Genomic DNA, 17343 nt, shown 5'->3' with positions numbered 1-17343 from the left:
CCAGCTGACGGGAGACGCGCAGCGCGAGGTGGCCGGTTTAATTATTGCGAGCCAAGTCGTGCGTCGGATGATACCTTGGGAGTGGAGTCCCAGTGTTTCTCTTCTCTATGCGGCCGCGTGTGTTGTGCGTCGACCAGCGGAGCGGCGCGGCGGGGGAAGGCCAGTGTCCCGGACTCGAACCACGGACTCCCGCTTGCCAGTCTTCGGCTGTCAGGTCTTCATCCCAGCTCACAGGTGACTGCTGATGTGAGGCCGTCTCCTTCCCGTCCTCACGAGTCACCCGGGTATGTAAAAACCAGACTTCAAATACCTTTTAACTTCTGTCTTCTGGCGCCGCGACTGCTGCTTGCTATTCCATTACAGCGGCAGACTTGGTTCGTCTGTGCATGATGCAGACTCTTCTTACATGACGGTCTTCAGCACCGAAACTGACTGAAAACTTCGTCTTCTTCGTCTCTTCTCTCCGTCTCCGTCTCCGTCTCCGTCTCCGTCTTCATCTGACTTCATCTGTCTGGCCCACTGCGTCTCGCGTATTTATTCACTTCAGTTTACTGGAGGTGAACGACTTCACGGTCGTTGCCTCGTCTGTCACGTTGAAAAGCTTCTCGAAGAATCTTCTTAACGTCGGTCGTTGGCTCTTGGAATGTAGGTGAGGGCCTTTGATCACATGTGACGACTGAGAAACACGTGAGCCGGTCATTGCCTCTTCTGTCACGTTGAAAAGCTTCTCGAAGAATCTTCTTAACGTCGGTCATTGGCTCTTGGGATGTAGGCGAGGGCCTTTGCTCACATACGACAACTGAGAAACACGTGAGCCGGTCGGGCGATGCCCTGACGGCTGAATCGACAGCGCCCGCTTATGTGGAAATTGCTGACTTCATGGTCATTGTCTCTTCTGTTCTGCTGTTCGGCCCGCTGCTTGCGAGTATGTAACTCTCTAAACTAAACCAAGTTTTTCATTTATATCCTAATTTCTAGTTCACTTTGATTTCACTAATTTATTTACTTAAGTACCACTCAACATTCCTCCACCCTTCGGAGAAATTCGCCCTCGAATTTACCACTCAACATTCCTCCACTCTTCACACGGCAAAAGCACTAACATAAGCAATGAAAACTCTCGACTTAGAAGATTACACACGCTTCATATTAAGTATGTGGAAAACACTTTATCACTTTACAAAAGCACTGTACGGTCATGAATCACATAGTTCTTACATAAATGGTTGTAATAAGTGTAACAAATCTTGGTGACAATGAATAAACAAAAGAAAGATTATTCACTCAGAAAGTTACATAGCAACACCTGTTTAATCAACCCTATATTAATGCAAGAATATTTATTCTACAGTATTGTTTACTTTAACATAAGACTGTGTAGTAAAGACTGAAGTACAATAAACAAAATTAATACACTAATGCTCAAAAGTAACTACTGCAGTACACTAGTTAAGAGTGTGGTATCCAGTTAACAGGGATTTGATGAAGTGGTATATTATTATTTGGCTTATTTTTTCGTCTTAAATAAAAGAAAACTGTACAAAGCAGAAACACCAACACAAAGGTTCCAGATATACCCGTTCCTAGCATTATAATTTTAGTTTTGTGTTCACCTTTTAATTTTAAAACATGTTGCATCATAACATTGGCATCAATTTTGCCTTGCTGTGAGTTTATGAACATATCTAATGACTTCAGAAGGGAACTGTCAAGGGAGTCATTGAGGTAGGACAGGTTTTGTGTAGGAAATGCTTGCATGGCGTTTTCTGGCCAATAAATTAGAGGGAAGGATGAATTAACATTAGTTGTACCAGTGATTGTTGCGGGTAAATGAAAATTCGCTCCTGAGATGGAACATAACGTGCCGTTAATTATTAGCCCGCTTCCATGAAGTTCAAAATGTTGTAATGTTGTAGCTACACCGTTCTCGTAACATTGTGCAAAAATATCAGTTGGATTGCTGACTGCATATAACCAGTGATTTTCTACTTGCTCGGAAAAACATGATGTGGAAGTTAATATATCGCGTGGGCAATTGATGGCGTCAGATTGTTCGAAAAATAATTGAGATTCACAACTATTGGCATGTAATTGGATTGCGCGAGATGGACATATAATAACTTGTTCGAATGTGCAACTATTTAATTCAGAAGTTGTCATTACCGTGCTCGTATTGGTGGTTTGGGAGATTAAAAATACTTGGTGTGTCCGGAACAGTACAAATTTATTTATTTTGCCCCACTTTACCGGAAATGAGTGTACTCTGTAACAGTCATATATACCCATTTCATCTGTAACCGGGAAAGATATACGAACTCGTATTCTTGCATTATCTGTGTCAACTAGTACTGTAGCTAAGTGGTAATACTGTGGTAAATGTTTCTTATCTGCAGGAAATATTAACTTTAGTGAATCTGGCAATTGTTTTTCAATTTTAACTAATAATGAGATGAATTTAACCGGCGATAGTAATGTGGGTGACAAATGTCCCTGTACTGCATAGTGGATGGCTTCCTTTAATTCCTCCGCTGCTAGCCGTGCATCTATCACTTGATCAGTGAGTAGCCTAAGCGATCTTCCTACTGCAAGTTTCTTATCCACAATATCGAGCCTTGTTTGTATGACCTTTAGGTCTTTATTCAGCGTAGCAGTAGTACCTAGAAGATAATCGTTTAATTCTTGGGTGAGGTTCCTGATGACCTTGGTATTAGTAAAAACTGTTTGCTCCAATCCGTTTAATCTTGTCGTGTGCCATTCTATAGTGCCTTTATTTAATTCCGCGGTACTCTCTATGTTCTGTAATGAATTATTTAACTGATTAATATCTTCGTTATCCGCTGTACCGAAAATGGTCTTTAGTAGTTTACCTCCTGCGTCCACCCATCCACGTTTAGCTCGTTTAACGGTCTGCGGAAGTATATCTTGTAACTGACGCAACTGTCCTCTCAACTGTTCGTATGAGTAGTGTAATGTTTTAAATTCACTGGATATTTCTTCAAAAATCTCTGGTGAACTTGTCCTTTCATGTAGCGTATCAAATTCTAATTCAAGGTTCTTAAGTTCATTACGTAAGGCCCATAAATTATACTCTAATGAAATAGTCCACTTGTGATTGGTCAGAATTACAGTACCCTGTTTTACAAAAATTACACGACTCATCAACTGATTGATCTGTAGTCCGTTATTCGTATTAGTCAATAATGCAATTATGATGAGCAGTACAGTCACAATGTAGTTGTCCATTATGCTAGAGGCGTTACCTGAAAAAGCAAACAACATGGTTATGGACCTACCAACCTAGTGAAAACAAAAACAAAGAAAAGAAGGAATACATTGTTAACTACAAGATCTTCATGTTTCTACGTTCAAATTTTCTTTCTTAGAAAATAAACCATTATCATGTATTAATTATTTACATTTGTATATTATCCACAGTCTACTAAGATTCCACTAGGACATTCGTACTCTTGGTCAAAGATTGTATGGTGCCATGTCTATATGTTGTGCTGGCGTGGCCACTCTTTTTCCTTTTCGGGTACTTCCTCCCCCCTTCGGAAAAGCAGACACTATTGTTGAAGGAATTACATCTGGAGCGCCCTTGAAAGGTTTTAAACGACTTGCATGCACAATGGTAGTTCGGGTGGGCAGTTGCAATTTAACGTTGACTGGTGACGTGATCTCAATAATTTGGTAAGGACCTCTGTAGTTTGTTACAAATTTCTTCGTTTTTCCTCTCGCAATATAAGGAGTTGAAAGCATAACCCACTGACCGATTTTGTAATTTGGATATTTAGCTTGGGTATTACCTAATCTTCCCTGTCGTTCCAAAGCCTTTGTATTAGATTTTTGAACCTTTTTCCATACATCCTTCATCATTCGACTGAAATCTCTTACTGTTTCTCCGACTTTTCCGTTTTTCTGCCTGATTACATCAAAAGGGGACGGCATTTTTCTCCCATAGACCACTTCATAAGGTGACATGCCAGTTGCTTCATGCGTTTTAGCGTTGTATACCGACACGATTATTGGTAAATACGTATCCCAATTAGAATGTTGTTCGTTAATATAATAACTAAGCATCTTGCCAATTGTCCGATGAACTCTTTCTGTGCGCCCGTCGCACTGAGGGTGTAACGGAGTTGTGCGTAATTTACGTATTTTTAGTAAGTGGCATAACTGTTTCATTAGTTCAGACATAAAATTAGATCCCTGATCTGTGATAATAGCTTCAGGTACGCCAAATTTAAGTATCCAGTTGTTAACTAAAGCTTGGGCAACTGTATTTGCTTGCTGATCTGGGAGACTCACCATAGCTAGATAGCGTGAAAAGTGATCTATAATTGTAAGAACATACTTATTACCAGCAGGTGTTTTATGAAATGGCCCGTAGAGATCCACTCCGCAGATTTGATATGGACATGAAGCCTCAGGGAGCCTCTGTAAGGGTATTTTTGAACGAGAAAGTTCAGCTCGTTGTGCGCACGCAATGCAATTACGAACGTACTGCGCAACATCCTGCTTTCTGGTTTGCCACCAAAATCGCTCTGCTACACGTCTTTCGGTTGTCCGCTGTCCACCGTGTCCTGCAAGGATATGATCGTGGGCCTCTGCCATTATTTCTTGTCTAAGGTGTTGGGGAACAACAATTCGCGGTCCAAGTTTTGTTTTACGGCATAATACACCATCTTCAAAGCAAAATTGTTTTTGAGTTGCGTATTTTTGGCATTCTGTATCCTCATCTTGTGCCTTTCTCCAGTCCTCAGTATCTCGGCCTGTTGCTTCCAAAAGTGCTATTTTCCGACTTAGACAATCTGCATTCGTGTGTTTTTTGCCTGGTTTATGGATAACTTCGAAATCCATTTCGGAAAGACATAGGGCCCAACGGGTAAGACGACTAGATGGATCCTTTAATCCAAGCAACCATTTTAAAGCTGCGTGGTCTGTAATGACCTTGAATTTCCTACCATACAAGTAGCATTTAAAGTATTTGATACCATAAATAACACTTAACAATTCTTTCTCCGTTGTGGAATAATTTCTTTCTGCCGTTGTTAGTTGTCTCGAAGCGTAGGCTATGGGGTGTTCCGTGCCATTAATATTCTGACTTAAAACAACTCCTACTGAATGACCACTTGCGTCACAGGATAAAATAAATTCTTTATTATAATCTGGGTAGGCTAATACTGGACTGTGTGTTAACTTATCTTTAAGGATTTGAAATGCTAATTCACAATCTTCAGACCAATGAAATTTTGCACCCTTTTTCAATAATTGGGTTAAGGGTCGGGCAACTTCAGCGAAATTTTGAACATATTTTCGGTAATACGATGCAAGACCAATGAAACTTTGTACCTCCTTAACGCGTTGTGGTGTTGGGAAGTCCTTAACTGCCGAAATTAATCGAGGATCTGTTTTAATTCCTTTTTCACTAATGACATGCCCTAGGTATGTAACCTCTGTCAATGCAAAAGTACATTTTTCGATATTTAATGTTAATTTAGCTTTTCTAAGTCTCTGAAAAACATTACGCAGACGCACAACATGTTCATTAATGTCTTTGGAGAATACAATAATATCGTCTAGATATACACAACATTGCTGAGTTTTGAGTCCTCGCAATACTCCATCGAGTAGTCTTTGAAAAGTTGCTGGTGCATTTTTCAAACCGAAAGGCATTCTTTTAAATTGCCAGTGGCCTCCAGGGGTAGAAAATGCTGTTTTATGCCTATCTTCAGGTGCAACTTCCAATTGATGATATCCACTACGTAGATCGATTGTTGAAAAGTATTTACTGTTACCCAGACTGTCAATGATATCTGTAATGTTTGGAAGAGGATAAACATCTGAGATAGTTTGTTTGTTAAGGTATCTGTAGTCACAACAAAATCTATATCGTTTCGTACCGTCGGGGGACTTCTTTGGAATAATTACGATATTTGAATTATAAGGCGAATCAGAATATTCTATAATTCCATCTTTTAGATGCTGTTCTATAAATTCATCCAGTACTGGCTGTAAGTGATGCGGAACTCTATAAGGCTTCCTATAAACTGGGGGGGCTATTTCCTGTTGGGATCCTATGCTGTGTGATATCTGTTGCTGGCAATGGACCTTCTGCATTAAATAAATCTTGGAACTCAACTAAAACTGCTTCTATCGTGTCTCTATCCTTTCCTTGCAAATGCTGAATCTTCTGGCGTAATGCGGTTTTATAGGCGTCTGGTTTCTGACCATCATTAATATCTGACCAAATGAAATCTTCTTCTTCAAAAGTACTGACTGTAGCTACTAATATTCCCTTATGTAACTCTGTCCTCCACTCCGAAATTGTCAATATGTACCGGTACTTTTCTTTCTCCCTCAACGTCTTGAACCCGTACAACACTTCTACGTACAAAACAATGTGATACATCTAATTCCTCATTTTCCTCTAATGGCTCTATTAGACATACTGTATCTGTAGGTACCTCGGGGTCAACGGTCATCCAGAAAAGTTTTCCTGAGCCAGATGGTATCTGATCCCGCGAATCAACCTTCAAGGACGTTGCACGCAGTATAGTTGATTTCGCCTTCCGGTTAGGGAAATCTTGCGGCAGAGGGCCCTTTGCAGCGGTGTCACCTAGCTGAAACACTATTCCGCTAAGTTCTACAGTTTGCTGTCTGAGGTCGATTTTAGCGTGATGTTTATTCAGGAAATCCAACCCTAGGATCGCGTCGTACCCGTCAGTTACTTTTGTTACCACTTCTACATCTTCCTGAAATTGTACACCGTGAATATAGAAAATCAGTGATGTACATCCTAATGACTTCACTGTACCTCCTCCTACTCCACTCAATCTATACCTTGGAGGGTCATATTTCTTTTCTCCAATACATTCATTACTTACTATTGATACGTTTGCGCCTGTATCCACTAGTATCCTTGCCTCTTTATCCTGTATGGTAGCAGATAACCAGCATTTCGCCTTCACATTCGCCTTAATGGCATGAAATTTTATTGGGAACGCCTGGCGGCGGCTCCGACATTCCCGTTTGAGTTTAACTGATTTCTATTTCCAAAAACTTTCTTAGACCTGCATTCCTTGAATGTGTGACCTATTCTTTGACAATTAGTGCATTGAGGTTGTTTGCAGTTTTTTGCTATATGTCCCTGTCGATCGCACCTAAAACATCGTACTCCTGCTGAAAATACATTTCGCTTCTCCTTGTATCTGGTGGCAATGTCTATTTCTTCGAAAGCTGTCGCCACAGATACAGCTTCCGCTAAATTTTTAGGAAACTCTGCCCTGACACGACGGGACGTTTCAAGAGGTAACCCACGTAGAAATGTATCCAGAGCTCTATTTTCTGCCTCTTGTAAAATAACTTTATTTACTTCATCACTTGTTGTCAACTGGTAGGTGTTAATATTAACTTTTCTAATCCTATCTACAAAACTTTCTAACGACTCGTTTTGCCTCTGAGTGATAGTGTTTAACTGTTCCCTATAAAATCTACAGCTGTTCTGTTTTTGAAAACGTTTAAGCAATCCTTTCTTCAATTCCTCAAATGTTGGAGCATTCCGTAATTCTTCATGGTATAAGACGTGTGCTTTAGCCTCTCCTAGCAATCTTAACTTTGTCATTTGTAAGAGCTGTTCATCTGACCATGATCCTAACTTTGCAGCTGCTACTAAATCATCAAAAAAGGCTGTTATGTCCTCGCCAGGTTTACCTGAAAAAGGAGTTACTAAGGCTGCTGCTGAGGAATCTAGGGTGGGAGGGATTGAACTGGTTTGCCTAACCTCACTCAACTGTTTAAACAATATATTATTATCATTTTTAAGCTCTGCTATCTGATTAACTAAGATCTGAATAGCTTCATCAGTAGAAACCGCTTGTGGTTCTGACTATGACTTTGTACGATTTCGTGTCATCATTTTACAACTATTAGTTACACAATCTTACCACACTGAATAAAAAAGATGTTTAAATATTTTCGACAAACTCTTAAAATTATGAGAGAGAATACCCTTCAAAATAAAGAAAATATTACGACTGCTATGCAAACCTCTATCCTTTCACACATTAAAGGATACTAACTGTGGACCTTTAGTGACTGTCATTCACACCTCATATTGAGCCAAGGGTTTTTTCTCTGACAACAAATGTAACAACTAAAACGGCTTCTGACATCAAATGTAACAATTGTGTTACTAAATGTGACACTTCTGCTACTAAATGTAACTGGGTTTTCTCTTTGGATGCTGTCAATTGTCAGGATGAGCATTCTAAAGCATTCTGTCAGGGTGAAAATATTAAATAAATTAACTTTTCTCTCTTAACAACATGTGGGCAGGGTGGGTTCTTCCTTGGCTCGGGTATGAGGTCGAATGAAACATCATTTTTACATAAGAATAACTTTTATTGAAGATTTGTACAACTGTATCTTACGGAATATTCTGGTTCGGAGAGCGGCAGCTGTGTCGTTTGTGAAGTCTTCTGCTGCGGCAGCGGCAGCGGCGGCGGCGGCGGCGTCTGATTACGCGTAGCGGTGTGTATCTCGTGTCGCAGTCTCGCCCAGCTGACGGGAGACGCGCAGCGCGAGGTGGCCGGTTTAATTATTGCGAGCCAAGTCGTGCGTCGGATGATACCTTGGGAGTGGAGTCCCAGTGTTTCTCTTCTCTATGCGGCCGCGTGTGTTGTGCGTCGACCAGCGGAGCGGCGCGGCGGGGGAAGGCCAGTGTCCCGGACTCGAACCACGGACTCCCGCTTGCCAGTCTTCGGCTGTCAGGTCTTCATCCCAGCTCACAGGTGACTGCTGATGTGAGGCCGTCTCCTTCCCGTCCTCACGAGTCACCCGGGTATGTAAAAACCAGACTTCAAATACCTTTTAACTTCTGTCTTCTGGCGCCGCGACTGCTGCTTGCTATTCCATTACAGCGGCAGACTTGGTTCGTCTGTGCATGATGCAGACTCTTCTTACATGACGGTCTTCAGCACCGAAACTGACTGAAAACTTCGTCTTCTTCGTCTCTTCTCTCCGTCTCCGTCTCCGTCTCCGTCTCCGTCTTCATCTGACTTCATCTGTCTGGCCCACTGCGTCTCGCGTATTTATTCACTTCAGTTTACTGGAGGTGAACGACTTCACGGTCGTTGCCTCGTCTGTCACGTTGAAAAGCTTCTCGAAGAATCTTCTTAACGTCGGTCGTTGGCTCTTGGAATGTAGGTGAGGGCCTTTGATCACATGTGACGACTGAGAAACACGTGAGCCGGTCATTGCCTCTTCTGTCACGTTGAAAAGCTTCTCGAAGAATCTTCTTAACGTCGGTCATTGGCTCTTGGGATGTAGGCGAGGGCCTTTGCTCACATACGACAACTGAGAAACACGTGAGCCGGTCGGGCGATGCCCTGACGGCTGAATCGACAGCGCCCGCTTATGTGGAAATTGCTGACTTCATGGTCATTGTCTCTTCTGTTCTGCTGTTCGGCCCGCTGCTTGCGAGTATGTAACTCTCTAAACTAAACCAAGTTTTTCATTTATATCCTAATTTCTAGTTCACTTTGATTTCACTAATTTATTTACTTAAGTACCACTCAACAGTACATATTTCTTACAATTCAGTCAATTCAAAATCATCAGTAAAATTGAATTAATATGATTGTACTGTGTTGCTGGAACGTCCTGACGATGTTTTGATCGTCTCGTATCTCATGTACCATCGGCAAATTTGGTGATGAATCATCACAACCAACAAAACATATCAACTCTTTTGATGTGTCTGTTACGTGTTTGTACAAATTTTCTTTGCTGTATTTATGTTCAATGTATTCCGTTTTTCCAAATGATATTTGTAATCTGGTTTTAGATGCACAGTTGTGAAGTGTTTCTATCATTATCTTTGCGTCTGTTTTGTGGTTAGAAGTATTGCAATATCTTCAGCATATGCGAGACATTTCATCTCAAATTTTTCTCTTCCTTGTCCTGTATGGATTCCTTCGATGTTTTTCTCTTGCAGTTCTCTATCCTAGTCTCTCATGCCCTTGTGCAAGAGCAGCTTGAAGAGATCTGGTGAGAGCCCATCGCCCTGCCGAACTCGTGCGTTAATTCTGAACGGTTCAGAAACTTCTCTTAGGAAATTGACTTCCGAAGTTGTGACTGTCAGTGTCTGTTCGACTAATTGTCTGCTGATTTTGTCGATATCTGCTTCTTCCAGCGTTAGGGACACTGTCTATCTGTCTACAGAACCATAAGCTTGTATCAGATCAATGAATGTAACAACTGTGTTAAGGTTCTGCGATGTTATGATTCTGAAGATTGTTTTCAAGTTAAAATTTTCCTCTGGGCACGATGTATTTTTTTCCAAACTCCACTTGATACTCGCCAGTTGTATGTTCTGCTTGGTCTTCTACCTTATTCAGTAGAGCTTTAGCTATAATTTTGTAGGTGACTGGAAGCAGAGATGTGTATCGGCAATCATTAGTCTCAGTCCTGTCTCCAATCTTACGTAGCGGATGGATTATGGCTTCTTTCCAGTCGTCCGATATTCTTCCTATCTCCTAGAAATCTTTAACATCCTCACAAATGGCTCAGGTTCTCCGTTTCCTTCGCAGTTTCCATATCTCTGTTTATATCCCGCCTTCACCTGGCGCTCTGTTCTTTTTTAACTGGCCAATTAATTGTTAAGTTTGCTGCAGTGACGGTGGTTGTGAGTTTTCCTTTTCAGACTGTCTGAAAATTAGCCGTTGCGTTGGTTCCTCGCAGTTTAGATGATTTTTGAAGTATTTTGCTAGCAACTCACAGCTATCTTTGTTGTTGGCAATCAGTTTGCCTGCGGATCTTTGATGTAAACGCTCACCGGCTTGTGTCCTTTGTTTCTTCTTCGAAACCTGTGTCGAAGTCCCTAGTGTTGTATCTATTTTCTCTAATTGGTTTTTGTGATATTTCCATTTCTCTGTTCGAATAATTTTTGATTTCATTTCTTCCAAGTTGTTAGTCTACACTCTATCACTTCGTCACATATCTTATTTATGTTTAGGCCTACTTCTCCCTGGTGGTTGTTCTAGTTCTTACGACGTTTCTATCATTGCTTTTCTGATATCATCCCGATTTCCCATCTTCCTTTTGTGAAGCTTTCTAACGAATTCGTTCCTATTGTCTGACAGAAAGTTTGTACCGTTTCTATGGACTTTTTTTTAATTTTGGGGTTTCGTTCTTTTAGGTTGGAATTTGGCTTTGATATCTGCTAAAATTGATCCGAATCTATGCCTATTCCTCCACTGACCCTTACATTCCTTATTTCTCTATAGTTCTGCTTGGTTATTGCCACATGATCCAGTGGATATGAGCCTAACTAAATATTAGGTGAAGACCAGGTCTTTTTCCTCCTTGGTGATTTTCTGAGAAAGGCTGGCATTAGTTTCAAGTCTAATTGCAAAAGTTGATGAGAGTTAGTCCATTCTTCCTAGTGCGTTTGTGTGCAGGTAAATTTCCTACTATTACACTGTACTTCTCTTCCGGTCTGTGCATTGAAATCCCCTACATATAGTTTTATATGGTACTTTGGTATTTTTGATGTTTTGATTTCTAGTAGTACCAAAAGTGGTTCGATTTTTTTCTAGATGTTTGTCTGTTGTCGTTGTTGGTAGGTGCATGTGCACTTATGATAGTATAGCCCTGTTGCTGATCTAAACGCTCCGATGGGGGGACAAATTTTGTAGTGGATTTTGTTAGATTCTGTTTGACCTTAAAGGCTAGTCCAAGCATAGTGACTTTCTATTTATTCTTTATGATCGGTTTCCCTTTATAAATACTGTAGCCCTCAGATTCAAATGCATCCTCATCTCCGTATCTGGTTTCCCGAAGTATGAGTATGCGTCTATTTAACACATCCGTCAATTGTTTATGTTCCCAGTCTTGTGACAGCCAGAGCAAGAGCACCAGCAGCAGCGAGCACTGTTTGTATAAAGCGTTTATTTTGCATTTTGTTTACGACCTTCCACTAACGAAGGGATTCTATTAGTGTTTATCTGCTCTGCATAGTAACTAACAGTTCTTGATAAAACTTTACGTAGTTTTCGTGTTAGATTTCTTAGTGTTTTCTTGATCGTTTAGAACAGAAAGCGCCCTAAAACCGTCTTTTGTTTGTTTCGCGGCCGTTAGCCACTAGTCACTTGAATCAGCAGTTGTCTTGTGACAGCCAGAGCGAGAGCACCAGCAGCAGCGAGTACTGTTTGTATAAAGCGTTTATTTTGCATTTTGTTTACGACCTTCCACTAAGGAAGGGATTCTATTTGTGTTTATCTGCTCTGCATAGAAACTAACAGTTCTTGATCGTTAGGAGAGAAATTTATTTTGTACTTATTTGCTGCGCTTAGCTTTTAAATAGTTTTTCTGGGAAAACCTAGCGTAGTTTTCGCGTCTCGTATTTCAGTGAGTGTTTCTTGATTATCAGAGTAGGTCATCAGAAGATTATCTTGGGAATTTGTCACCGTATAGAGTAGGGTAAACATAGTCATGTGTAGGGACTGTGGTTGTTGTGAGCGGACGCAAGGAGAATTGGCCACTCTTCGGGGGCAGGTGGAGGCTTTGTCTGTTAGGCTCATCGAGCTCGAGGCGCAGGCGTCGGCTCGTAGTGGCGTTGGGGCAACTGTGGTGAGACCTATGCCTACTTCGGTGGCCTTGGAATCACATGGAACCCCTGATGTCGCTGCGTCTTCCGGCAGTGAGCATCTTACCGGTCAGCCATCACTCCAGGGTGAATGGCGGACAGTGGTGGGCTCGCGCGTGCCTGGCCGAAAGGCGAAGGTGGGATCTGGCCGCGTGGCAGCTGCCTTACCCCTTTCCAACAGGTACGGGGTGCTTCCTAGTGGTGATGACATCGTTTCCGAGACACCACAGGATGCCTCGCCTGTTGGGCCAGTGGCCGATTCTCCGGCAAGGTCCCGACAGTCACAGAGGGCGGGCCTATTAGTTATAGGGAGCTCCAACGTTAGGCGGGTTATGGAGCCCCTCAGGAAAATAGCGGGTAGGTCGGGGAAGAATGCCAGTGTGCACTCGGTGTGCTTGCCGGGGGGTCTCGTCCGTAATGTGGAGGAGGCCCTTCCGGCAGCTATTGAACGCACTGGGTGTGACCGGCTGCAGATAGTAGCACATGTCGGAACGAATGACGCCTGCCGCTTGGGTTCTGAGGCCATCCTTGGTTCCTTCCGGCGGCTGGCTGATTTGGTGAAGACAACCAGCATCGCACGCGGAGTGCAAGCTGAGCTTAATATCTGCAGCATAGTGCCCAGAGTCGATCGCGGTCCTCTGGTTTGGAGCCGTGTGGAGGGTCTAAACCAGAGGCTCAGACGACTCTGCGACTATAATGGTTGCAAATTCATCGACCTCCGTTATTGGGTGGAGAACTGTAGGGCCCCCCTAGACAGGTCAGGCGTGCACTACACACCGGAAGCAGCTACTAGGGTAGCAGAGTACGTGTGGCGTGCACACGGGGTTTTTTTTAGGTTAGAGGGACCTCCCCTTGGGCGAAACGATAAAATACCTGACGGCTTACCAGAGAGAACATCAGCATCGTTGATAAAGAACGTCCGTCCTCAGAGACCAAAAACAGGAAAAGTTAACGTAATATTGGTAAACTGCAGGAGTATCCAGGGCAAGGTTCCTGAATTAGTATCGCTTATTGAAGGAAATAGTGCGCATATAGTATTAGGAACGGAAAGTTGGTTAAAACCGGAAGTGAACAGTAACGAAATCCTAGACACAGAATGGAATATATACCGCAAGGATAGGATAAACGCCAATGGTGGAGGAGTATTTATAGCAGTAAAGAATTCAATAATATCCAGTGAAGTTATTAGCGAATGCGAATGTGAAATAATCTGGGTTAAGTTAAGTATCAAAGGTGGGTCAGATATGATAGTCGGATGCTTCTATAGACCACCTGCTTCAGCAACCGTAGTAGTTGAGCGCCTCAGAGAGAACCTGCAGAACGTCGTGAAGAAGTTTCGTGATCATACTATTGTAATAGGGGGAGACTTCAATCTACCAGGTATAGAATGGGATAGTCACACAATCAGAACTGGAGCCAGGGACAGAGACTCTTGTGACATTATCCTGACTGCCTTGTCCGAGAATTACTTCGAGCAGATAGTTAGAGAACCAACTCGTGAAGCTAACGTTTTAGACCTCATAGCAACAAATAGACCGGAACTTTTCGACTCCGTGAATGTAGAAGAGGGTATCAGTGATCATAAGTCAGTGGTTGCATCAATGACTACAAGTGTAATAAGAAATGCCAAGAAAGGAAGGAAAATATATTTGCTTAACAAGAGTGATAGGGCACAAATCGCAGAATATCTGAGTGACCACCATCAAACGTTCATTTCTGAGGAAGAGGATGTGGAACAAAAATGGAAAAAATTCAGAAACATCGTCCAGTACGCCTTAGATAAGTTCGTACCGACTAAGGTCCAAAGCGAGGGGAAAGATCCACCGTGGTATAACAATCATGTACGAAAGGTACTACGGAAACAAAGAAAGCTTCATCATAGGTTTAAGAGTAGTCGAATCATAGCTGATAAGGAAAAGCTGAACGAAGCGAAAAAGAGCGTAAAGAGAGCAATGAGAGAAGCATTCAACGAATTCGAACATAAAACATTGGCAAACAATCTAAACAAGAACCCTAAAAAGTTTTGGTCATATGTAAAATCGGTAAGCGGATCTAAATCCCCTATTCAGTCACTCGTTGACCACGATGGCACCGAAACAGAGGACGACCGAAAAAAGGCAGAAATACTGAATTCAGTGTTCCGAAACTGTTTCACTGCGGAAAATCGTAACACGGTCCCTGACTTCAGCCGTCGCACGGACGCCAAAATGGAAAATATTGAAATAAACGATATCGGAATTGAAAAACAACTGCTATCACTTAGTAGCGGAAAAGCATCCGGACCAGACGAGATACCCGTAAGATTCTACAGTGATTATGCTAAAGAACTTGCCCCCTTTCTATCAGCAATTTATCGTAGATCTCTGGAAGAACGTAAAGTACCTAGCGACTGGAAGAAAGCGCAGGTCGTTCCCATTTTCAAGAAGGGTCATAAATCAGATGCGAATAATTATAGGCCTATTTCGCTTACGTCAATCTGTTGTAGAATAATGGAACATGTTTTATGTTCTCGTATTATGACGTTCTTAGATAATACAAATCTCCTTCATCATAACCAACATGGATTCCGCAAACAGAGATCATGTGAAACTCAGCTCGCCCTATTTGTCCAAGAAATTCACAGTGCCGTAGACACTGGCGAGCAGATTGATGCCGTATTCCTGGACTTCAGGAAGGCATTTGATACGGTTCCACACTTACGTTTAGTGAAAAAAATACGAGCTTACGGAATATCGGACCAGGTTTGTGATTGGATTCAGGATTTCCTAGAAGAAAGAACACAACATGTCATTCTTAACGGTTCAAAATCTGCAGATGTAGAGGTAATTTCGGGAGTACCGCAAGGAAGCGTGATAGGACCTTTATTGTTTACAATATACATAAATGACTTAGTTGACAACATCGGTAGCTCCGTGAGGCTATTTGCAGACGACACGGTTGTCTACAAGAAAGTAGCAACATCAGAAGACTCGTACGTACTCCAGGAAGACCTGCAGAGGATTAATGAATGGTGCGACAGCTGGCAGCTTTCCCTAAACGTAGATAAATGTAATATAATGCGCATACATAGGGGCAGAAATCCATTCCAGTACGATTATGCCATAGGTGGTAAATCATTGGAAGCGGTAACGACCGTAAAATACTTAGGAGTTACTATCCGGAGCGATCTGAAGTGGAATGATCACATAAAACAAATAGTGGGAAAAGCAGGCGCCAGGTTGAGATTCATAGGAAGAATTCTAAGAAAATGTGACTCATCGACGAAAGAAGTAGCTTACAAAACGCTTGTTCGTCCGATTCTTGAGTATTGCTCATCAGTATGGGACCCTTACCAGGTTGGATTAATAGAAGAGATAGACATGATCCAGCGAAAAGCAGCGCGATTCGTCATGGGGACATTTAGTCAGCGCGAGAGCGTTACGGAGATGCTGAACAAGCTCCAGTGGCGGACACTTCAAGAAAGGCGTTACGCAATACGGAGAGGTTTATTATCGAAATTACGAGAGAGCACATTCCGGGAAGAGATGGGCAACATATTACTACCGCCCACATATATCTCGCGTAATGATCACAACGAAAAGATCCGAGAAATTAGAGCAAATACGGAGACTTACAAGCAGTCGTTCTTCCCACGCACAATTCGTGAATGGAACAGGGAAGGGGGGATCAGATAGTGGTACAATAAGTACCCTCCGCCACACACCGTAAGGTGGCTCGCGGAGTATAGATGTAGATGTAGATGTAGTAAAGTGTTGGTATTCAATGTCCGAAGCAGATTTTTTTAGTCCTTATGCGAGAAGTTTTAGGAAACTCTCTTCCTTACATGATGTTCAAAGCTCTCCAGAGCCCGACTGCCTAGATGCATCTCTATCTTCAGTAATGAAGGATTATTTACGTCCTGGAGTACTTTCCCATTGAGTGTTTACCATCATATCTAGGATGGGGTGTAAACCACTTCGTGGGATGTTACATTTGTGATAGGATCGCCAGATACATCTTAACAGGCCGCCCAATATGGAAACAGACGCCTGTTGTAGCGGATCACTTTGGTAACAGACCTACTGATTTTTGCACCCGCCACCAACATGCAGACAGACACTGGCCACATAGCCGCTTGTTGCAAGTCAGACGCGACGTGGATTTGTGGCTCGCCTCTTCCGCTGAACACACCCTACTGACAAGAGAACCTCCCCATCGCACCCCCCTCAGATTTAGTTATAAGTTAGCACAGTGGCTAGGCCTTGAGAAACTGAACACAGATCAATCGAGAAAACAGGAAAAAGTTGTGTGGAACTATGAAAAAAATAAGCAAAATATACAAACTGAGTAGTCCATACGCAAGATAGACAACATCAGGGTTACTGTGAGCTCAAGAGCGCCGTGGTCCCGTGGTTAGCGTGAGCAGCTGCGGAACGAGAAGTGCTGGGTTCAGGTCTCCTCTCGAGTGAATAGTTTACTTTCTTTATTTTCACAAAGTTGTGATCTGTCCGTTCGTTCATTGACGTCTCTGTTCACTGTAATAAGTTTAGTGTCTGTGTTTTGATACTGCACCGCAAAACCGTGCGATTAGTAGACGAAAGGACGTGCCTCTCCAATGGGAACCGAAAACATTTGATCGCAAGGTCATAGGTCAACCGATTCCTCCACAGGAAAACGCGTCTGATATATTCTATACGACACTGGTGACGGCATGT

The 17343-nt window shown here is 42.4% G+C and overlaps 1 long non-coding RNA gene across 1 annotated transcript in view; it reads left to right on the top strand.

The window, feature by feature from the left end:
* The window catches only part of LOC126249813 (uncharacterized), a 54279-nt gene that overhangs the window by 24711 nt on the left and 12225 nt on the right, over positions 1-17343 (top strand). The window lies entirely within an intron of this gene.

This window comes from Schistocerca nitens, chromosome 3, assembly GCF_023898315.1.
Source record: "Schistocerca nitens isolate TAMUIC-IGC-003100 chromosome 3, iqSchNite1.1, whole genome shotgun sequence".
NCBI classification, from domain to species: Eukaryota; Metazoa; Arthropoda; class Insecta; order Orthoptera; family Acrididae; genus Schistocerca; species Schistocerca nitens.
This window is presented reverse-complemented; position numbering and strand designations above follow the sequence as displayed.